The sequence below is a fragment of the Hypanus sabinus genome, chromosome 6, assembly GCF_030144855.1.
Source record: "Hypanus sabinus isolate sHypSab1 chromosome 6, sHypSab1.hap1, whole genome shotgun sequence".
NCBI classification, from domain to species: domain Eukaryota; kingdom Metazoa; phylum Chordata; class Chondrichthyes; order Myliobatiformes; family Dasyatidae; genus Hypanus; species Hypanus sabinus.
In genome coordinates, this window is record NC_082711.1 from 111844345 (window position 1) to 111868979 (window position 24635).

Sequence of the window (24635 nt, forward strand, 5' to 3'; positions counted from 1 at the left end):
AGATATCTACCTCTAAAACCACCTGTCCTGGGTTTAGAGTTCTGCGTAAGTGCATAGGCCAGCAGGTGGCTGGGAGGGAGGATAGGGCCTTGTTTTGAGGTGCCTCATGAGTTGAGGGAGGAGTTGTCTTGGAGACCACCTGTCCTGGGTTTAGAGGACTGTGTAAGTGCATAGGTCAGCAGGTGGGTGGGAGGGAGGATAGGGCCTTGCTCTGAGTTGAGGGAGGAGTTGTCTTGGAGACCACCTGTCCTGGGTTTAGAGGACTGTGAAGTGCATAGGTCAACAGGTGGCTGGGAGGGAGGATAGGGCCTTGTTTTGAGGTGCCTCATGAGTTGAGGGAGGAGTTGTCTTGGAGACCACCTGTCCTGGGTTTAGAGGACTGCGTAAGTGCATAGGTCAGCAGGTGGGTGGGAGGGAGGATAGGGCCTTGTTTTGAGGTGCCTCATGAGTTGAGGGAGGAGTTGTCTTGGAGATCACCTGTCCTGGGTTTAGAGGAGGTCAGCAGGTGGGTGGGAGGGAGGATAGGGCCTTGTTTTGAGGTGCCTCATGAGTTGAGGGAGAAGTTGTCTTGGAGACCACCTGTCCTGGGTTTAGAGGACTGTGTAAATTCTCAGGTGAGTGTGTGTTTGGGTGGGTGGGTGGGTGGGTGGGTGGGAGGGAGGAAAGGGGCTTGCTTCGCAATTTGGTGTCATTACTTGGTACGTTGCGTTCTGCCGAACACAGCGGGTATGCTATATTGACACCAGAATGTGTGGTGACACTTGGAGGCTGTTCCAGCCTATCCATAGGCATATTGATTGTTAATGCAAACAATGTATTTCACTGTATGTTTCAGTGTACGTGTGATAAATAAATGAATCTAAATCTCCAAATAGATCACACAACACTTGTAAGTATAGCAGACACCATGGAAGAGCAATGACCATCAAAATGACAAAAATTACATTCATAAAATGGGCACGTGGTTGGTGTAAAAGTCTAAATCGACATCTGAGGAAGAACTAGGTGAGATGAAACCTGTTCAATACCAGAATTGAAAATGAATCCTAGGAAAGGACCCCGTGGTCAGAAATCATAAACACAAGAGTTCTACAGATGCTGGAAATCCAGAGCAACACAAACAAATTGCTGGAGGAACTCAGCAGGTCACACAGCATCTATGGAGGGGAATAAACAGCTGAGGTTTCGCATTGACAGGTGAAGTGTAACATGGGGGCAAAATCAAAAAGGGTGATAAATACAGGAATGAAGGTGTTATATTTGAATGCAGGCAGAATACAGAATAAGGTAGATGATTTTGTAGCACAATTAGAGATTGGCAGGTACGACATTGTGGGCATCACTGAGTTATTACCAAATGAAGGTTACATTTGGAAGCTTAACATCCAAGGTTGCACCTTGTATCAAAAGGTCAGGCAAGCAAGCAGAGTGGGAGGTGAGGCTCTGTTGGTTACAAAAGTGTAATTAAATCATTGGAAACAGGTTTCATAGGATCAGAACATATAGAATCCTTGTGGGCAGAGTTAAGAAACTGCAAGGGTAATATAATAAGACACTGATGGAAGTTATATACAGACCTCAAACAGTAGCCAGGATGTGTGATACAAATTACAACAGGAGATAGAAAAGGCTTGTCTAAAGGGCAAAGTTACAATTGTCATGGGGGATTTCAATAAGCAGGCAGATTGGTGCTGGATCCCAGCAAGAATTTGTGGAATGACTACAACATAGCCTTTTAGAGCAGTTTATGATTCAGCCCACTAGGGTTTCAGCTATTCTGGATTGGGTGTTGAGTAATGAACCAAATTTAATTAGGGTGCTTAAGGTAAAGGGACCCTTAGATAGTAGTGATCATAATATGATTGAAGTTACCCTGCATTTTGAGAGGGAGAAGATAAAGTCAGATGTATCAGTATTACAGTGGAGTAAAGGGAAATACAGAAGCATAAGAGAGGAGCTGATTAGAAGGGGACACCACAGGGATGATGGCACAGCAGCAACGGTTGGAGCTTCGGGGGACAATTCAGAGGGCGCGAGATAGATATATTCCAAAGATGAAAAGGTATTCTAAAGGGAGGCTGAGGCAACCATAGCTAACAAGGGAAGTCAAAAACAGCATCAAAGCAAAGGAGAGGGCATGCAATAGAGCAAAAATTAGCAGGAAGTTAGAGAATTGAGAAGGTTTTAAAAACCAACAGAAGGCAACTAAAAAAACCATAAGGAGAGAAACGATGATATATGAAGGGAAACTAGCCAATAATTTCAGGAGAGGATACCAAAAGTTTGTACAAATACATAGAGCAAAAGAGACATGAAGGTGGATGTCGGACTGCTAGAAAATGATGCTGGAGAGGTAGCAAATGAAAAAAAAAGGTAGAGGAAATTAATAAATATTTTCTGTTAGTTTTCACTATGAAAGACACTAGCAGTATGCCAGAAATTCGAGAGTGTCAGGGGACAAGTGAGTGCAGTTGCTATTACTGAGCAGAAGGTGCCTGGGAATTAGACCAGATGGACTACACCTTAGTCTTCTGAAAAGAGATAGCTGAAGAGACAATGGAGGCATTAGTAGTGATCTTTCAAGAACCACTTGATTCTGGAATATTACAACTGTCACTCCACTCTAAGTAGGAAGAGAGACAGAAGAAAGGAAACTATAGGCCAGTTAGCCTGACCTCAGTGGTTGCGAAAATGTAGTCCATTATTGATGATGAAATTTTTGAGTACTTGGAGGCTCATGATAAAACAAGTCAAAGTTAACATAGTTTCCTTAGGGGAAATCTTGCCTAACAAATCTGATAGAATTCTTTCAGGAAATAACAGGTAGGATAGACGAAGGATGGTGTTTACTTGGATTTTCAGGCAGCCTTTGGCAAGAACTAAACAAGGGCTCATGGCTTTACAGGAGCGAAACAAACATGGAGAGAAGATCAGCTGACTGATAGGAAGCAAAGAATGGGAAACAGGGGTCTCTTCCAGTTGGCTGCTGGTGACTAGTAGTGTTGGGAATGCTGCTTTTCACATTATATGTCAATGATGGAATTAATGGCTTTGTGGCCAAGTTTGCAGATGATACAAAAAATACACGGGGGGCAAGTGGTGTTGACAAAGCAAGGAGTCTGCAGAAGGACTTAGAAAGAAGTGGCAATTGGAATGTAGTGTTGGGAAGAGTGTGGTCATACACTTTGGTAGTAAGAATAAAGACATAGACTATATTTATTCCAAATGGGGAGAAAATTAAAACATCTGAAGTGCAAAGTTACTTGGCAGTCCTTGTGCAGGATTCCCTAAAGGTTAGCTTGCAGGCTGAGCCAGTGGAAAGGAAAGGAATGCAATGTTAGCATTCATTTCAAGAGTACAAGAACGTAAGAGCAAGGATGCAATACTGAGGTTTAAAGGCCTTGGTCAGACCGTACTTGGGAGTATTTATAAGCAGTTTTGGGTCCCATATATAAGAAAAAATATGCTAGCATTGCCGAGAGTCCAGAGGAGGCTCACGAGACTGATTCCAGAAATGAAAGGGTTAACATATGAGCAGTGTTTGATGGCTCTGGGCCTGTACTCACTGTAGTTTAAAAGAATGAGGGGGTATCTCATTGAAACCTATTAAATATTGAAAGGTCTATACAGGTCCCCCCGCAATCCAAAGGTAGAGCGTTCCTATGAAACCATTTGTAAACCAAAATGTCGTAAAGCGAAGAAGCAATTACCATTAATTTATATGGGAAAAAATTTTGAGCGTTCCCAGACCCAAAAAATAACCTACCAAATAACACATAGAACCTAAAATAACACTAACATAGTAAAAGCAGGAATGATATGATAAATATACACCCTATATAAAGTAGAAATATTGTATGTATGGTGTAGTTTCACTTATCAAAATCAGGAAGACAGCGAGCCAAAGTCTATTTGGAGAGAAAAAAATCAGCACGTACATGCATGGGCAAACAACTGCCCGCACAAGGTTTCACGGTCATTGTAGTCTTTCTTGGGGTAAACACACGCATAAAGCGGGTGTTTTTTTTTCGTAAAAGTGAAAATCCTCTTTGGTTAGCGAGAACAGGTACTAATGTAGGTCTTTCGTAACAGCAAGTTGTTGTAAAGTGAACGTTCGAAAAATGGGGGACACCTGTATAGAGTGGATTTAGGGAAGATGTTTCCTGCAGTGGATGAGTCTAGGACCAGAGGGCACAGCCTCAGACTAGAACAGAGGTTCCCAACCTTTTTTATGCCATGGATCCCTACCATTAACCAGAACCCCTCGACCAGAAGGACGTCCCTTTCGAACAGAGGTGAGGAGTTGTTCTATTGGCCAGTGAATTCATTGCCGTGGATGGCTGTGGAGGTCATGTCATTAGGTGTATTTAAAGAAAAAGTTGATATGCTCCTGATGTCAGGATGTCAAAGGTTAAGAGAGAGAAAGCAGAAGAATGGAGCTGAGAGGGATAATAACTCAGACACAATGGAATGGCAGAGCAGACTTGATGAGATGAATGGCCTAATTCTGCTCCTATGTCTTATGAGCACACTTTATCAGAGCCTCGACCAACAATGTTAACTTTTGTTCATTTCCATAGATGCTGCCTGACCTTCAGCATTTTGTGTGTGCTGTTCTGGCGATGTTTAGGTGTACACTTCTGAAGATGGTAGGCCAGACTGAAAACATTTAATAAATCACATGGGATTTGGGCTTTCCGAAATAGACACAAACAAAGAGCATTAATTTGCTCCAACAACAGTAACGTGCCCAATTAAGGGCATCACACTGCCAGAAGTGTACAAGGGCTTTGGATCAGGTGCCGACTGCACTAATTCAAATATTCTGGAGATCAAGGACACAAGCACTGTCTGGAGAAACCAAAATTGTGGAAGGTTTCAGATTGATTTGACTTCTTTACCACTACCTGAAAGGCCAATTCCAAGGATTGATAGTGACACAGAATAAAACACTTTTGACTATTCTTTTGACGCAACAATGTGCAATCGAGGTAGAGTAAAAGGTAAGGAGGAGGGAGAACCAAAAGGCAGCACATATATTTTTGACTCTATGACACCCCGGAGAATTTTTGGAGAGCGATCATCACCAAATGATTGACCTATCTAAGGGCCATAACCTAAATGCCAGCAGGTAATCTTTACTGGGCACTCAAGGAGTCTGGTGTCCATACAATGCAGAGCGTACAAATGTCACCCAGTACAATGGGAGAGTGAATAGCCACACAGGTTAGTCACATAACCTGCATAGCCTGATCAAAGACCAGACCAGTGTTCATTTAAATTAAAACAAGGGGGTGGGAAGAAAAAAACCTCTCCTCTCGATCCCTCAGCAAAGTTCTCAGTACTCAAAAGAGTATGTGGAAACAAGTCTGCGCAGATTGGCAACACTGAGCCTTTTAGCAACCTGCCAGAATGCAATGCAACAGCTGAGATGCACTTCAGAACCGCATCCTAAATGTATAGATTAGTCAAGTTTATTGTCATTTATTGATATACATGTATACCGTCACACAAGACAATGTTTCTCCGAACCAGGGTGTAATGCACAGTAATACACATAATACACAATAACTTACGCAAGTCAAGATAAAATCTACAAATTAATTATTTCATAAATAAAATTAAATATTGTAAGGTACAGAACAGATTAAACAGTGACACTTCAAGTGCGATGCAACAGAGAGTTCAGAAGCCTAATGGCCTGAGGGAAGAAACTGTTTCCTATCCTGACCATTCTTGCTTTTATACATGGGAGTCTCCTGCTTGATGGTAGAAAGTCAAAGGGAATACTGGATGGATGGGTGGGATCCTTAATAACACTAAGAGCCATGTGTATGCAGTGCCCCTGCTAAATGTCCCTGATGGATGGTCCACTCAGCTGGTCTCACAGTCCTTTGTAGAAAATTCTGGTCTGATGCTCGACTGCTCCCATACCAGATGGAGATGCAACTTGTCAGAATGCTCTCCTGTAAAACACAGTTAAGATGGGGGTTGGGAGCCTCACTTACCTCAATCTCCTTAGAAAGTGGAGGCGCCACTGTGCCTTCTTGTTCAGAGAGGTGACATTAAGGTACCAGGTGAGGTCATCTATGATGTGATCTCACAGGAACTTGGTACACTTAACTCTTTCTACAGAACAGCCAAGTATTTGCAGAGGGAAATGGTTCATCTGCCCCTTCCTGAAGTCCACAATGATTTCTTTGGTCTTCTCCACACTCAGACTTATGTTGTTCTTCTCACACCAGTCCATCAGCTGCTCCACTTCCTCTCTATACTCCGATTCATCGTTGTTGATGAAGCCAAAATAATTTTTACCCAGCAAAAACCAGATATAAAAACACTATTTATAACACCTGCAAACATCACCAGACAAATGCCACCCACTGAGTCAGTGCTACGTAAGAGCATCAATAACAATAAATATTCCTTTCAGGCAAGGTCCTGATGTCAATGTCTGCACCTTGGAATCAGGAGAATGATTTAAAATTGGCATTTAAAATTGCCCATTAGCATTCTTAGATGGAAGCTCTCAGGAGAGGTCACAATGGAACAACAAGCAAATTTACCTCTTTTATTGTTATCAAATTTCAGATTCAATGCAAAATCAATTAAAGAGAGATTTTGAGCAACACACACAAAATGCTGGAGGAACTCAACAGGCCAAGCAACATCTAGGAGAACAATTGACGTTTCAGGCCAAGACCTTCTTCAGGACTGGAAAGGAAAGGGGAAGATGCCAGAATAAAAAGGGGGGGGGGGGAAGGAAGACAAGCTAGAAGGTGAGAGGTGAAGCCAGGTGGGTGGGAAAGATAAAGGGATGGAGAGGAAGGAATCAGACAGGAGAGGAGAGTGGACCGTAGGAGAAAGGGAATGAGGAGGAGCACCGAGAGGGATGATAGGCAGGTGAGAAGAGGTAAGAGGCCAGAGTGGGGATTAGAAGATGGAAGGGGAGGGGGAGAAAAAAAACAGAAAATTACCAGATGGAGAAATCGATGTTCATACCATCAGGTTGGAAGCTATGGAGACAGAATACACTCCCCTAACCTGAAAATGGGGCTGCATCATGGCAGAAGAGGAGGCCATGGACTGACAGATGGGATGGAAATACAGAAGCTTTGTACTTCAGCTGAAACAAAAGGATGCTGAATTAATGAGGTACAACTCTGATTTTCAAATTTAAAATGCTTTTAAACACTTTTAAAATGCATAAACTCCCACAAATTCAACAACGGCCAGATAACTTATGCTCCAGTAGCGATGGCTGACCAGAAGCACGGCTCAGGGACTAAAGTGCAGTCTGGTTAAGGGTCTCAGCCTGGAATGTCAACTGTTTATTCCTCAAGGATCAGATATAATATCACTGGCATAAGTCATGAAATTTGTTGTTATGTGGCAGCAGTACAGTACAATACATAAAAAAACTACACATTACAATAAGAAATGTATATAAAAAATTAAATATGCAGTGCAAAAAGAACAAAAATAGTGAGGTGGTGTTCATTAGTTTGCTCGTTGCCTGTTCAGAAACCTGATGGCGGAGGGGAAGAAGCTGTTCCCCACATTGAGAATGTATCTTCAGGCTCCTGCACCTCCTCTTTGATGGCAGTAATAAGAAGAGATCAAGTCCTGGGTGATGGAGGTCCTTAATGATGGATACCGCCTTTTTGAAGATGTCCTCGATACTCGTGCTCAAGATGGAGATGGCGGAGTACGCAACCCCCAGCAGGTTAAGCAGCATCCATGGAATGGTCACCATCTGTCTGGAGGGGCCAGTTCACAAGATTGGAAAAAGCCGCAGAGTTCCTCCAGCATTGTGTTTTACAGGGAAGTAGTATCCCAGCTCTTCACCTCAGGGTGGAGATTCGACTGAGGCTTCTGATACAAAAACTCTGAACCACTACTTATATCTCTGGATGAAACAGTCACAGGTTTGGTGAAAAAAAGTTACCATTAATATAAATACAAATGCCATTTAACCACCAGGTATAAGCTCAGTAAGGCAGGCAAGTGCAGAGGCAGCATCAGTACATAATTAATGGCATGAGATGAGGTCCAATACATTGTGCACCTGCTATGTCAAAGTATTGATGAATCAGACACTATTTGAGCTTAGTATGGACAGCCACCCGAAAATTCTTTGTCACATGTACATCAAAACATACAGTGAATTGTTCTCTGCATCGAATCAGCGAGGGTTGTGATGGGCCATTCCCGAGTGTCACACACTACTGGAGCCAAGATAGCACGCCACACAACTCACTAACCCTAACGTCTTTGGAACGTGGAGCACCCAGAGGAAACACACACAGTCACGAGGAGAATGCACAAACTCCTTCCAGTGACAGGCATCAAAACCCAACCTGTGATTGCTGGTGCTGTAAAGCGATGGCACTAACCACTAGCTACCATGCGCAGGCTGCTGCCCTGGGTATGTAAATACACTGTCCCTGTGAGCTCGTTTCAGTCCTTGCTCCAAAGCATTTGAAAAAAGAGACCAGAGCAGCTCCAGACACTGCACTGAGCACAGAACTCCAGACAATGGACAGAACTTGTGTGATACACTCTCAATACAACCTATACTTCCAGAATTCCTCGTAAATGGCATCAAAGGTACAGTAGATAGGGTCATAAAGAAAGCTCTTAGTCTTCATAAAGAACCTTTATTCTTCATAGAGATTTATTGGCCTTCATCGAGCACAGGAGTGGAACGTCATGTTGAAGTTGTGCAAAATGTTGGTGGGGAATAATCTAGAGTAAATGTGTGTAGTTCTCATCACTTACCCACAAGAAATTTATCAATAAGATTGAAAGAGTGCAGAGAAAATTTACAAGGATGTTGCCAGGACTTAAGGACAAGAGTTATCAGGAAAATTTGAATAGGTTAGGACTTCATTCCCTAGAACATAGAAGATTGAGGGGAGATTTGACCCGGTGAGGGGTACAGACAGGATAAATGCAAGCAGAATTCTTCCACTGATGTTGGGTGAGACTAGAACTAGAGGTCATAGGTTAAAGTGAAATGTTTAAGGGGAACATGGGAAGTTTGGATAGGTAGGTCAATGGGACCAGGCAGAATAATAGTTCGGCATGAACTAGATGGGCTGAACAGCATGTTTCTGTGTATGACTCTTCACAATAGAGGAAATGCTTAGTCAATTTCAGCATTATACATTTCCACAATGAGCACTGTGATAATAAGCACAAGCAGTTTTTAGTGAACTTGACTGAAGACATTCCTGTCTGCTCTGCTTCACAGAGACGTAGCTCACCCCAACACTCCAGCCCATCGCACGGATCAGACAGTGGTCTGGAACATCTAGCAGTCAAGTGCCATCCATTCTATCTGCCGAGGTGGTTTTCCATCATTAGCCTGCTTTCAGTGTACATTCCACCCCTGACCAACATAACACTGGTGTTCAGCACTGTGCTAGCAGTCACAAGATTTCCCTAAGATTGCGGGGGATTTCAGGCAGGCCTGCATGAAAAAGTCTCCGACCAACTACCACCAACACACCCCCTGTGGAACCAGAGGAGTCAACCCACTTGACCTCTGTTACACCACCATTAAGAACACTTACCCTACCATCCCACTGTGAGAGAAAACAGGAGCACCCGAAGGAGAAAAACACACACACACACACAAACCTGCTTACAGGACACCGGAATTGCAGCCCAAACAACGGCCGAGCTGTAATAGTGTCACACTAACCCCTACGCTATTGAGACTTGCAGGGCCAGTTTTATTTTCCTGCACAGAAAGCAGTGCATGCCTGGAACATGCCGGCTGGAGTGGTGGTGGAGACAAATACAACAGAGTTACTTAGAATGCTCTTAGATAGGCAAATGAATGTGCAGAGAATGGAAGGACATGGACCACATTGCTGGGACCTGAGCTACGGGGAAAGGTTGAACAGGTTAGGAATTTATTCCATGGTGTGCAGGAGGATGAGGGAATTTTGAGAGATGTATACAGTTATGAGGGGTATAGATAGGGTAAATGCAAGTAGGCTCTTTTCACTGACGTTGGGTGAGACTACAACTAGGGGACATAGGTCAAGGGTGAAAGGTGAATTGTTTAAGGGGAACATGAAAAGGAACCCCTGCACTCAGAAGGTGGTTAAGATTAAGAATGTGAAACCAGCTACCAGCAAAAGTAGTGACTTCAACATTTAAGTGAAATTTTGATAGGTACATGGATGGGAAGAATATGGAGGGATATGGTCGAAGTGCAGGTCTATCGACTTGTCAAAATAACAGTTCGCATGGACTGGATGGGCCGAAGTGCCTGTTCTTGTGCTGCAGTGTTCAGTCAGAAGGGATTAGTTTAGTTGCATGTCATTAGATTAATTAGTTAGGCACAACATCATGAGCCAAGAAGCCAAGCTTGTGCTCTGGTCTTCTCTGAAAACCATGAGATAGCAAGGACAAGAGGCTGAGTGTCATCCTCCTGAGTATGCTACAGGCTACCCAACACTGCAAACATTTAGTCTGGCTGGCCTGGTGTTCCTCTGCTGAAACAGACATCACATCAACATCTCTGATGCTGCACATCTCAGAATCGCTAACTGTGGTACACACGTTTCATATTACTAATGCGGCCTTAATCAGGAGTCCAAATTTCACATAGGGTTCAAAGAGACATCTATATGGAGACATGCAAGTTCCACAGTTGCAAATCAGCATTCATGTCGAGAGGACTAGAATATAAAAACAAGGATAAAATGTTGAAGCTTTTTAAGACTTTAGTCAAACCATGCATGAAGAATTGAGAGCAGTTTGGGGCCCTTTATCTAAGAAAGGAAGTTCTGGCATTGGGGAGAGTTCAGAGGAGGTTCGTGAGAATGATCCTGGAAATGACAGTGTTAATGTAGGAGCACCGTTTAATGGCTCTTGGCCTGTACTCATCTGAGTTCAGAAGAATGAGCGGGGATCTCATTGAAACCTATATTGAAAAGCCCAGGTAGAGTCAATGTGGAGAGGATGTTTCCTATGGTGGGGCAGTCTAGGACCAGAGGACACAGCCTCAAAATAAGAGGGACATCCATTTAGAATAGAAATGAGGAGCGATTTCTTTAGCCAGAGTGGTGAATCTGTGGAATTTAATGTCAAAGATGGCTGTGGAAGCCAAGTCAGAGGTTGATAGATTCTTGATTAGTCAGAACATCAAAGGTTACGGGGAAAAGGTTGAAAGGGAAAATAAATCAGCCATGATGGAATGGCGGAGCAGGCTCAAATAAACCAATTGGCCTAATTCTGCTCTAAGGTCTAATGGTCCAAGTCATCCAGATACAAACTACAAAGGCCATAATTAGAGTGAAAAAGCAATTTCTCGTCAACTTACATACAGAAGCAGATGTACATCAGCTACTCAGGAACTCCCTCCCCTGAGCTATCTGAACTGTTTCAAAGCTTTCTGAGTAAAATTGTGCTAAATGCATTACAGTTATTCCTTCAGCACCAAACATCAGAATAAAATTCAGGAGAAAATACAAGAGTCAGTCTTTCAACCAACCCTCTCGACGGATATAAACACATTTCAGAAATCATTGAGTGTGGGTCTTCAGGCTCCTGTACCTCCTCTCTGATCGCAGTAATGAGAAGAGGACAGGTCTCAGGTGGTGAGTTTCCTTAATGATGGATGCTGCCCTTTTGAGTCACCATGTCTTGAAGATATCCTCAGTGGTGGGGAGGGTTATTCCCATCATGTAGCTGACTGAGCCAACATCCCTCTGCAGGCTTTCAATCCCGTGGATCAGAGTCTACTTACCGGATGTTGATGCAAACAATCAGAACATTCTCCACTGTATATTTATAGAAATTTGCAAGTCTTTGGTGACATACCAAATCTTTTCAAACTCCTAATATAGCAGCTGTTGTGCCTTTTTCACGAATGCATCAATGTGTTGGGTCCAGGATACTGACCCCCAGGAATTTGAAACTGATCACCCTTTCTACAGTTGACTCCTCAATGAGGATCGATGTGTGTTTTCCCTATTTTCCCCTTCCTGAAGTCCACAATCGATTCCTTGGTTGTGTTAATGTTGAGTGTGAGATTGTTATTGCAACTTCACTCAACCAGCTGGTCTATCTTACTCCTGTACACCACCTCTTTGCCATCTGAAATTTTACCAACTATGGTGGTGTCATCTGTGAATTTGTAGATGGCATTTGAGCTGTGACTAGCCACACAGTCATGGGTGTAGAGAGAGTAGAGCAGTGGTCTAAACACACATCCTTGAGGTGCACCTATTTTGAACCTGTAAGGGAAAGACATTATTTCCAATTCAACTGATGAGGAAGTTAAGGGTCAAGCTGCAGAAGGAGGTACAGAGGTCCAGGCTTTGAAGCTTATTGAGGAGATGATGATGTTGATACTGAGCTGTAATCAGTAGACATCAGCCTGACATGTGTTTGCTGTTGCCAACATGCTCCACAGTGGACAGCCAGTAAGACTGCATCTGCTGTTCACCTATTCTGGTGATAAGCAAATTATAGTAGGTCCAAGTCCCTGCTTAGGCAGGAGTTGATTCTAGCCACGACCAAGCTCTCAAAGCACTTAATCACAGTAGATGTGAGTACCACTGGGCAACAGTCGTTGATGCAGCTCACCCAGCTCTTCGGTACGGGTATAATTGATGGCCTTTTGAAGCAGGTGGGAACCTCAGCCTGCATGCTCCAACCAGTTGGTTGGTACAAATTTTTAGTACCTTACCAATTATATGTTTGGGGCACCACACCTTGCAAGAGTTCAGCCTCTTGAACATGCTATGACATCGGCCTCCAAGACAGAGCTCACAGGATCACCGGATACCGTGTGGGGGGGGGGGGGGGGGGTGTTCATGAAAGTGTCGTGTATTCTCCCTTTCATTTATGTTGAGCTCGTTGGGGGTGAAGCATTGCAACCATTGGTACTGCATGTTGCACCTTACAATAAATAATGGCCTGCAAACCCCGACGTACTTTGATTCCCTCTCTGCTCTAGGAGCTTGCTGGGAACAGCCAAGTAGAGAATGACAGTCCCAGCGCAGTGCAGGAGCATATAAATGTTGGCAAGAAGTCAAACACCAGTTAAAGCCTCAGGCAAGCCACCTGCATCTGTCCCAGGATACAAGCATTTGATCATTTCGTTTCATCTCTGTCAGCACTAATACTCCCACAGACACAAAGAAATTAATGTGTAACTAAAGTCTCCTTGTTTCCAGTCCTCCGCCTCTCCACACATTGCTTCCTTCTACCTCATTGAAATTCTGGAATTGTATCACCTCACCCCCTTTGACAACCTACACTGTGGATTGCCTCATACTCAACCCCCTCAGTAGGCACCTGAAAAGCCCGCAGGCATACCACCAAAGATCCTTACGAGAGAGTTTGAGGGCTAGCTGTTAGGACTGACACACTAACACCAACGTGAGCAGGTCAACATGAACAGGACATCCACGAAAAACCAACACAGATTGGTCATGTCATTCAGGTGCAAACTGATCCTTCACTCCCAGTTGAAGGAAGGTCGGCGAGCCCCTGGTGGGCAAAGGAAACGCTTTAAAGATAACATCAAATTCAACATTAAATCTAAAAACTGGTAAGACATTGCACTCAATACACACCTGGAGGAAATCTGTTCAAGAGGGCACTGCGTTACATGAAGCAACCTCAACGGTGCTGCAGAGGACAAGGGGCAGCTGCGAAAGAGGGATTGAACAACTGAAAGACCCAACCACTGACCACAGCCACCACTTACTCTCGCCCACACTGCACCAGAAGATGTGGATCCTGGAGCAGCCTCCACAGTCACCCAAGGACAACCCTTAGGAGAACAGCATACGCGACTCGAGTGATCTCACTACTATCCCCTAAGACATTGGATGACCTCTTTAAAATCTGGAACACCACACAGACCACTGGAGGAACTCAGCAGTCAGAGAACATCTCTGGAGGGACTAAAAGAAAGCAGTCCAAAAGGCGGCAGGTGGCGGGAGGATCCAGTTGAGGGGGAGTGATAGGCAGATGAGGGCAGGGTGGGAATGGCGCCAGAGGATAAGAGGTGACAGGAATGTGGAAGGGAGTTGGGGAGAGAAAGCAAAGGGAGGAATATGTGGCTGATGGAGAGGGTGGGGGATGGGAAAGAGAGAATATTGGGGGCAGGACAATCAGGAGGAGAAAAGAGACAGAGGAGGACTGGAGGTTTGAGAATTCAACAGGTTGGACCGCTGTTCCTCTACTTTGCCTCTGGCCTCAATTTGGCAGTGGAGGAAGCTTGGACAGACAGTACAGTACAGGCCACTTGGCCCAAAATGTCAATCCAACATTTTTAATCTACTCAAAGAACATTTGCACCTTTCCTCCTACATAACCCCCCACTTTTCTATCATTCAATCTAAGAGTTTCTTTAATGTCCCTAATGTACCTGCTTCTACCCACCAATCCTGGCAGGTGGTCCACACACCCACACACCATTCTGTAAAAAATAGCTTACAGTCCCTCTGATATTCCCCCCCCTATACTTCTCCCAGTCACCTTAAGATTATGCCCCTTCATATTAGTTATTTCTGCCCTGGGAAAAAGTCTCTGTCTGGCCATTCAATCTATGCATCTTGTGCAGCTCTATCACATCCCCTGCCTTACTCGACCATAGAACATTACAGAACAAAAACAGGTCTTTTGGCCTTTCTTGGCTGTGCCGAACCAATCATGTTCTTTAAGCCAGATAAAATCCTGGTAAGTCTCCTCTGCACCCTCTCTATATAGCTTCCACATCCTTTCTATACTGAGACTACCAGAAATGAAACACAAAACTCCATGTGCTGTCAGATTCACCACTCTCTGGCTAAAGAAATTCCTCCCCATCTCTGTTCCAAATGGATGTCCCTCTATTCTGTGGCTGTGCCCTCTGGTCCAAACTCTCCCACTATTAGAAACATCCTGTCTGCATCCATTCTATCTAGTCCTTTCAATATTCGAAAGGTTTCAATGAGGTCCCCTCTTCATTCTTCTAATCTCCAGCAAGAACAGGCCCAGAGCCATCAAACACTCCTCCGCATACATTAACCCTTTCATTCCTGGAAATATTTTCATGAGCCTCCTCTGAACTCCTTCCAATGCCAGCACATCCTTTCTCAAAATTAATACTAACATGGAATTCTTTCGCTCTACCGAGGCCTTTAAAATATTCTTTTTTTAAAAAAAGACGCCAGTGAGTACAGGCTCAGAACCATCAAATGCTTTGGGCACTCAATCTGTTTCAGAAATAAGGCAGCTGGACTCCAAAAGTCTCTCCAGGATGATGCCTAGTCAAGTTTAACCACAGCGCAGAGTACACTCAGGATAAAGTCCCACCACTGTCTATGGACAATAGGGGTGAGCTACCTACCAAAAGTCTACCCCCTACCTCCACCAATTAGGCTCACTTTCTCAATAAGAAAATTGAAGAATGCTAGACATCTGAAATAAGACTAAAAATGCTGGAAGCACTCAGCAGATCTGTACAAGGAGAAACAATTAATGTTTCAAGTTGAGGGCCCTTCACATGTCCATTGGTATACCTGATCTGAAAATCAAAGTGTTAAAAGGTTTCTTTCTTCACAGATACTGCCCGGCCTGATGAGATCCATCTTTTGCCAAGCATAGAAAGAAACAACTCAATAAATCGGAGGCCACAGTGAATTCTTTTCCTCCTCACCTTCCTAGAAAACCACAATTTCTCACGGGCAGATGACCGTTCATGAAAACAGTACTAAGTCCTTCAACTTGGCACCTGACAACTGAGAACAGACCCAAGAAAATTCAACTTGAAAGACGCTCTGGACAATTGAGATTCTGGCTGAGATGCAAGAATCTGTCGCCTTTCAGAAAAGGAACCTAACAATTTCCTCCCACAGTCCGGGAATTAAGCGACCCGAAGGCCTATTCTGAAGAATGGGAAGTAGCAAACAAAGTAGCCTGGACATGAGGACATCACTTACCAAACTACAAAGCTGCTCCAGAGGTAAGACTTGTGACCTTCACCACTAGTTTGCAGTGCTCAAATATTACAGCAGACCTTGTACATCTACACATACAGAACACCTCACATTCATAGCTGAATATGAGTATTATAGTATTATGTGAATCTAATAGTAGCGAGATCAGTAAATATATAAATAAAGACAGACAAGCATTTATATAGGTAATATTAAAAGGGGCTTGGACCTCCCGATGAACACTTAAAACCAAAGAGTGCAGGGAATACCAATGATAACAAGGCTGTCTGAAAGTCGCAGATAAATCACAAAGAAGCAGCTCGGTCAATAATTGTGATCAATACTTCTGTCGATAATCGAAGTTCACTGGACGCCTGGAATATGATATCAGGCAGCCAACTGAAGGCCTTCACTTCCTTACCCCAACCACTGTCCTCCCCGTCCACCGTCTTCTTCACTCCCTCCACCGGCTCACCCCAATCCGGGACCGGGCAGGGCCTTCCCTTCTCAGCCTCCCTCGGCGCCAGCCAGGTGCGGCCCACCGCTCCCGCCTCGGTCTCTCTCTCCCCCGCTAGCTCCGAACGCCAGGGCCCTGAGCCCGGGCCCCGGGAGTAACCGTGCCCGCGGCGCCCTCCCCGCTGTCGTCGCTCACTTACTCACCGGGCGGCGAGGGCGAGGCCTGCGTCGGCTCTGTCCCCGGCTCCTTCTCACTCTGTCCCCGGCGCCGGCGCCACTCCACTCCGCTTCGAGCCGCTTCCGCCTCGGATGCTCAGCCCCGGTTCGCTGCGCCCCCGCGCGGCCCCGCCACCCTGCCCGACAGCCCATAATAGGAGCGGGCCTCGGCAACAGGGCCGCCCTTAGCAACCGGGCACCGGGCTGCCCACTGCAAAGCGACGGGGACCCTCTGCTACCCGAATCCCCAGGCTGTCCCGGGGTCCCAGCAAAGTGCTGAGGAGCTCCGCAGGATCTGAGGGTCATCAGCAGGGTAATCCCCACCCCCCGGGGACCTGCCCCTGGGTCTGAGACGGTCTGCAGTGACCAACAGAGTCCTGTGGGACATCACCCCCGGGGTGACCGGCGGAGTCCTGTGGGACATCACCCCCGGGGTGACCAGAGGAGTCCTGTGGGTCATCACCCCTGGGGTGACCAGCAGAGTCCTGTGGGTCATCACCCCCGGGGTGACCGGCGGAGTCCTGTGGGTCATCACCCCCAAGTGACCAGCGGAGTCCTGTGGGTCATCACCCCCGGGGTGACCGGCGGAGTCCTGTGGGTCATCACCCCCAAGTGACCAGAGGAGTCCTGTGGGTCATCACCCCCGGGGTGACCAGCAGAGTCCAGTGGGTCATCACCACCGGGGTGACCGGCGGAGTCCTGTGGGTCATCACCCCCGGGGTGACCGGCGGAGTCCTGTGGGACATCACCCCCGGGGTGACCGGCGGAGTCCTGTGGGTCATCATCCCCGGGGTGACCGGCGGAGTCCTGTGGGTCATCACCCCCGGGGTGACCAGCGGAGTCCAGTGGGTCATCACCCCCGGGGTGACCGGCGGAATCCTGTGGGTCATCACCCCCAAGTGACCAGCGGAGTCCCGTGGGTCATCACCCCCAAGTGACCAGCGGAGTCCTGTGGGTCATCACCCCCGGGGTGACCGGCGGAGTCCCGTGGGTCATCACCCCCGGGGTGACCGGCGGAGTCCCGTGGGTCATCACCCCCGGGGTGACCGGCGGAGTCCCGTGGGTCATCACCCCCGGGGTGACCAGAGGAGTCCAGTGGGTCATCACCCCCGGGGTGACCGGCGGAGTCCTGTGGGTCATCACCCCCGGGGTGACCGGCGGAGTCCTGTGGGTCATCACCCCCGGGGTGACCGGCGGAGTCCCGTGGGTCATCACCCCCGGGGTGACCGGCGGAGTCCCGTGGGTCATCACCCCCGGGGTGACCGGCGGAGTCCCGTGGGTCATCACCCCCAAGTGACCGGCGGAGTCCCGTGGGTCAAAACCCCCGGGGTGACCGGCGGAGTCCCGTGGGTCATCACCCCCGGGGTGACCGGCGGAGTCCCGTGGGTCATCACCCCCAGGGTGACCGGCGGAGTCCTGTGGGTCATCACCCCCAAGTGACCAGCGGAGTCCAGTGGGTCATCACCCCCGGGGTGACCAGCGGAGTCCTGTGGGTCATCAACCCCAAGTGACCGGCGGAGTCCAGTGGGTCATCACCCCCGGGGTGACCGGCGGAGTCCCGTGGGTCATCACCCCCGGGGTGACCGGCGGAGTCCCGTGGGTCATCACCCCCGGGGTGACCGGCGGAGTCCCGTGGGTCATCACCCCCGGGGTGACCGGCGGAGTCCCGTGGGTCATCACCCCCGGGGTGACCGGCGGAGTCCAGTGGGTCATCACCCCCGGGGTGACCGGCGGAGTCCCGTGGGTCATCACCCCCCGGGGTGACCGGCGGAGTCCCGTGGGTCATCACCCCCGGGGTGACCGGCGGAGTCCCGTGGGTCAACACCCCCGGGGCGACCGGCGGAGTCCCGTGGGTCATCACCCCCGGGGCGACCGGCGGAGTCCCGTGGGTCATCACCCCCGGGGCGACCGGCGGAGTCCCGTGGGTCATCACCCCCGGGGCGACCGGCGGAGTCCCGTGGGTCATCACCCCCGGGGCGACCGGCGGAGTCCCGTGGGTCATCACCCCCGGGGCGACCGGCGGAGTCCCGTGGGTCATCACCCCCGGGGTGACCGGCGGAGTCCAGTGGGTCATCACCCCCGGGATGACCGGCGGAGTCCCGTGGGTCATCACCCCCGGGGTGACCGGCGGAGTACCGTGGGTCATCACCCCCGGGGTGACCGGCGGAGTCCCGTGGGTCATCATCCCCAGCGCAGTGTTGAGTTTCCTAGCAGAGTGCCGACAGACATCACCCCCAGGCTGACCTGTCCCAGAGACTGACCTTGCGGAGTGCCAAAGGACATCACCGGACAGTTTCAGAATCCCTGAAGGTGCCAGCACAAATAGATACAGGCAGTGAGAAAATCATTGTGGGTACTTGCCTTCTTTAGTCAGAGTATCAACTTCATACTTGTATTTAGATTCTGCACGTCTTCTATGAAGTTATGGAGTATAGAAACATAAAACAGTCCAGGATGTTGAGCTAACCTTTTCCCTCACGTGTTGTCCTCCATTTTTCTATCATCCATGGGTCTCCAGGGAACCCCTCTGCACTCCGCTGATTGTGGTTCCCCGTCAGACCCCTCAGAACCACTAGGCTCTCCACCATCAAAGATATCTTCAACAGGTGACATCTCAGGAAGGCAGTATCCATCAATAAGGACCCTCATCATCCAGGTCATGCCCTCTTCTTATTACTACCTTTGGAGAGGAGGTACAGGAGCCTGAAGACCCACATTCAAAGATTCAGGAACAACTTCTTCCTCTCTGCCAACAGATTTTTGAACAGTCCATGAACACTACCTCAACATCTTTCTTTTATTTTGCACTATGTATTTATTCTGTAGCTCAGAGTATGTTTTAAGTCTTTGCAGTGAGTGTACTGCTACCACAAAACAACAAATTGTATTACATCTGTACACTTGTTCGTTAATGCCAATATCTAATCAGCCGATCAGGTGGCAGTCGCTCAATACATAAAAGTATGCTGACCTGGTTAGGAGGTTCAGTTGCTGTTCAGACCAAACATCAAAATGCAGAAGAAATGAGATCTAAGTGACCTTGAATGTGGAATGATTGTTGGTGCCAGATGGGGTGGTTTGAATATCTCAGAGACTGATGACCTCCTGGGATTTTCAAACTCAGAGTTTACAGAAAATGGTGCGAGAAACTCAAAAATATCCAGTGAATTGTAGTTCTGTGGGCGAAAACGCTTTGTTAATGAGAGTGTTTTGGGGAGAGTGGCCAGACTGGTTCAAGCTGAGAGGAAGGTGACAGTAAGTCAAACAGCCATGTTTACAGTGGTGTGTGTGGAAGATCATTTGTGAATGCACACCTTGAAGTGGATGGGAGACAGCAGCAGAAGACCAAGGGCATTTATCCAGTGGTCACTTTATTAGGTGTAGGGACCTAATTGGTGATAAGAAACTTGATTCTGTTAAACCACCAGCAACAATTTAGAGTTAGGTTTCTGAAAGTGCATTCACCCAAACATCATCACCATCAGACTCAAAAACAGTCCCTTTCCCCAAACAGTAAGGCTGGTCAGCACCTCCACCCATTAACTCACCCCTCCACACCCCCCCCCCCCCAGCCACCATGACTTTATCATTTCATAGAAAATCAAATGCTACAGCACAGGAACAAGCCTGTTGGCCCGCATTGCTGATCCTAACCCATTCAGTTAGTAATTAAATGGATAACTAAGCTAATCTCTTTTGCCTACACAATGTCCAGATCCTTCCATTTTCCCCACATTCCTGTGCCTATCTAAACATCTCATAAAAGTCCCTAATGTGTCTGCCTCTGCCACCACCCAGGCAATGTATTACAGGCACTCACCGCTTACCCCTCACATCTCCTTTGAAATTACCCCCTCTCACCTTAAATGCATACCCTCCGGTATTAGACATTTCAACTCTGGGAAAAAAGTGTGCTATCTCTTTCCTGTCAGTGTCACCTATGTTCAGACCCCCTGTTCCTAACGTCACTTTATGAATAGACTACGTATATAATCAATCGTAAGTAATTACATTTAATTTTTTTAACATTGTGTTCTTTATCGCATTGTGGTTTTTTTATTCCACATCAGATCCAGGGTAACAATTATTTCATTTTCCTTTACACTTGTGTACAGGAAATGACATAAACGGCCTTGAATCTTGAGTCTTAAATCAAGAATGTAAAAGAAAATAAAGGAAAATAAATTGGTAGGCCCCCTACTGGCAAAAATGGAAATGCAAATAAATGGCAGATTAAAGACCTGAAGGGTCTTGGTCCGAAACATCGACTTCAATAGAGGCTGCCTGACCTGCTGAGTTCCTCCAGTATTTTGTGTGTGGATTGCTTTCAATTAAACACATATCTTGGTTCCTCTTTCATGGAAACAGATACAAAAGTAACTTCCTAAGAAACTAAAGAAAGGACAAATTAAAGGTGTAAAGAGGGTTTCTTCTTTTTGTTAACTAGCAGGAATGCTAATTTACTGATAACGAGAATGGTATTCCTTTGTAAACCAAATGGGGATTAATGTTCTTTCTTCTGAGTCTGTAAGCTTTTGTTGACGGGCTTTTGGGCAGATCGGCGCGAGGGGGTCGAAAGAGAGGACGCAATGCTCTAAGCTGGGCGAGGATCGGACCCCAAAGGGGGGTCCGAGGCCGGGAGATTCTCCGGGGGGGGGGGGGGGATGAAGCTATATGTGCTTGGTTGACCACTCGGAGGGTCCTGAGCTGCGAGTCGAGGAGTTCGGAGGGGAGCGAATGGTGGCCAGAAGACTTCAGTAATTGAGCTCCAACGGCTGTGCACGAAGTGGTTTGGACTTTGATAAGTTTGGCGCCTTTTCTTTAATTTTCTCTTCATATATACCGTATCGTTATTAATCACAGTTATAGTAACCTTTATAAATTGTACTCATTTAATCGCATATGGTGTACTGTCTGGTTTTGGGCGAGGTGGGGACATCACACAGCATCCACACCAGCTGATTACCCAGTTTGGCGGGGCCGAAGGCTGCTCCCCCTAGACGAGAACGAGCTGAGCGAGCCTGAGGCGACCCAGGGTGTTACAAAGGAAATTAGTGTTTGTTTAAAAAGAATGTGTTGAGGATGCACTAGCCAATAAATCTCCAGGGAATTGGAGTCTGTTTCCAGGAGTACTAAAAGTAGTACTAAACTTTAGCGGTGGTTGTCACGGATTCCCACAGTACAGTAATGACACTTGAGTCTGCCGTTCCCTCACAGTCCTGATAACCTGTTTACAGCTGATCGCTATGGTTTGATCAGATAAAAATCACTTCCACCCCCACCACCCCACCCTGCCCACTGTCCCAGGAGATTTACAGCCTTCATCCGTCTCCTTCCTAGTTCTGATGAAAGAAAAGCTGAGCTTGATGAAGGGTCTCCTCTGTAAGCGCTGCCTGACCTGCTGAGCATTTTGTGTGTGTTGCAAAAGATTAGCTCTGTTTGTCATATCTACATTGAAACATCGAAACATACAGTAAAATGCGTTGTCTGCATCAATGACCAGCACAGGGCGTGCTGGAGTCAGCTGTCGTCGCAATGCTTACGGCACCCACATGACATGCCCACAACTCACTAACCCTAACCCAAGCAACACCTCCAAACTGCTGGCGGAGCTCAGCAGGTGGGGCAGGGGGATGAGACCGTCGACATTTTGGGCCGAGACCCTACACCAGGGCTGGAAAGGAAGGAGAAAGAAGACAGAATGAGAAGGTGGGGGGGGGGGGTAAGGGGTGCAAGCTGGCAGGTGATAGGTGAGACCAGGTGAGGGGGGAGGTGGGCGAGAGGGAGGGGGGATGAAGTGAGAAGCTAGGAGGTGATAGGTGGAAGAGGTAATGGGCAAGAGAAGTAATCTGATAATAGGAGAAAAGAGCAGACCATGGGAGGGTGGGAAGGAGGAAAGGCAGGGAGGAGAAGAGATCATTGGGGGGGGAAACAGTGTGGGGAATTGAAGAAGAGAGAAGGTAGGGAGTAAAATTACCAGAAGGAGAAATCAATGTTCATACCATCAGGTTGGAGGCTATCCAGATGGGATACGAGGTGTTACTCCTCCAACTTGAGCGAGGCCTCGTTGTGGCAGTGGAGGGGGCCATGTCAGAATGGGACTGGGGATAGGAATTAAAATAGCTGGCCACTAGGAAATCCTGCTTTTGTCCTTCTGCAGTCAACAAACACCTTCTTGGTCTTCCTGCATTGAGTGAGGGGTTGTTGTTGTGGCATCATTCAGCCAGATTTTCAATCTGCCTCCTGTTTGCCAAAACTTCACCATCTTTGATTCTGCAAACAACAGAGGTCTCATCCGCAAACTTAAATAAGGCATTGGAGCTTTGGTTAGCCTGCAGGGTAATGTAATGTAACACAATTCACAACCACTGACGTTGAGCTGAGGTTCACTTTAAGAGGCTGCTTTGATGTGATGACATAATCACGAAAAGGTCTTTCAGTGTGCTTTTGTGTTCAGGGTTTGGAATTCAATAAACATGTTGTTCCATTTTTCTTAAACTTAAAATCCTCAATGTTGTCTTATTTGTGAGAGCCTACACTGGTGACCCTGATGATTCCAGAGTTATTGAACATGTCAGCAAATGCAGTTGCTTTGAAATTGCCAGAGTTTTGGGAGCAAAATGCCGTCACTTAGGTTGTACCAGCCAAGGCCAAATTCATGCTTTGAGAAATCACTGCCGATGACACCAAGTGCTACTACTACGTGGTAATTTTGCTCAGAAACTCCACGGCTGCGAGAGTGGTGAGTCTGCTTGATCTCCCGCCTGAACACAATAAATAGTGACTGCTGAAAGCTCACCTTTTGCAGTCTTTTGGACTTCCAGAGTCTGAGCACGCCAAATCAGTTGCTCTCCTTGCCTGGCCTCAGTGATGCTATAGCCCTTCAGAGCTGATGGACCACATGCCGTCTCTCCTGGAAAATCACCATCCTTGTTTTATTTTTAGAGAACTCTTCATGCAGCAAATACCTGAACAAGTTCGCTCGCTCACTAATGCACCTGTAGAGGTCTATAGGAAGCTTGTTAAATGGCTGATGGTCTACACTCAGCCGGGCAGCAGTGCATCATTCCTCCTCTCTCTTCCTCAATAAGCCCAGTCAGCAAGGCCCCCAACATAAGGGCACCCCGACCCATAAAACAGACAACGCCAGGCCTGTGCTTTTGCCACACTCGCTTTGATGTAAACGCTAGGAGGTTCCAACTGTCTTGCAGCTTCAACAGTGCCAGCACATTGGGACATCAAAGGTCTGTGAAATCCAGCTGCCAGGGTCATCCATTGATCATTACGGACACCCTTTCAGGCCAACACTTCCTGTGTGTCAAGTGAGTGTGCTGCCAGCAATGCCTATTGATGAGAAGAAAGAAGAGTGACGAAATCTCACTGGAGGCTGCTAACGGCAGCATGATGCAGACTTACGAGACACGATGGGTGACCCTCTGCTTCAGTGGGTGATATTATACATGGGACAGTCCTGTCCTCTGCTCAGTCTGCCCAAACACTGTTGGTTGATCTTAAGAACTGCCGGCTTGTGGATGTCAGGGACTTTGGGTGGTCACCCTGATCCCCCAGTAAGTTCCCCACAATGACTGTCAAGCCCTGACGTGCACCGCTGCACGTGAGTTTACTCGACTGCTGGGTGAATTCCCAGACCTCACCAAGCCCACATTCTCCACTACAGTCCCAAAACACAGGGTTGAACACCACATTCCCACAACTGGCCCACCAGTCCATACCCGCATGTGCAGACAGGACCAGATGAGCTGGTGATCGTGTTTACCAACCTGGAAAGACTTGGAATTGTACACGAATCGAATAGCCCCTGGGCTTCACCCCTCCCTATGGTCCTGAAGTCTGATGATGGTTGCTGCCCATGTGGTAATTACCGACGCCTTAACGAGGCCACCGCCTCCGATTCTTACCCAGTCCTACACAGTCAACACTCTTCTGCATGTTTAGCCAGAAAGTTAATTCTTTCCAAAGTCGATCTAGTTGTGGCTACCACTGGGT

At 47.2% G+C, this 24635-nt stretch overlaps 1 protein-coding gene across 5 annotated transcripts in view; it reads right to left on the minus strand.

The window, feature by feature from the left end:
* LOC132395755 (serine/threonine-protein kinase 38) overlaps nt 1-16755 on the minus strand; it is a 115974-nt gene extending 99219 nt beyond the window's left edge. Inside the window, exon 1 of one of the 5 annotated variants that reach the window (XM_059972740.1) lies at nt 16617-16755. The gene's annotated coding sequence lies outside the window, so the exon portion shown is untranslated. Of the gene's footprint in view, nt 1-16377; nt 16582-16612 lie in introns of those variants that run through there. The other 4 variants (XM_059972736.1, XM_059972742.1, XM_059972738.1 and 1 more) reach the window with 4 other exon arrangements.
* Nucleotides 16756-24635: the final 7880 nt, after the last annotated feature.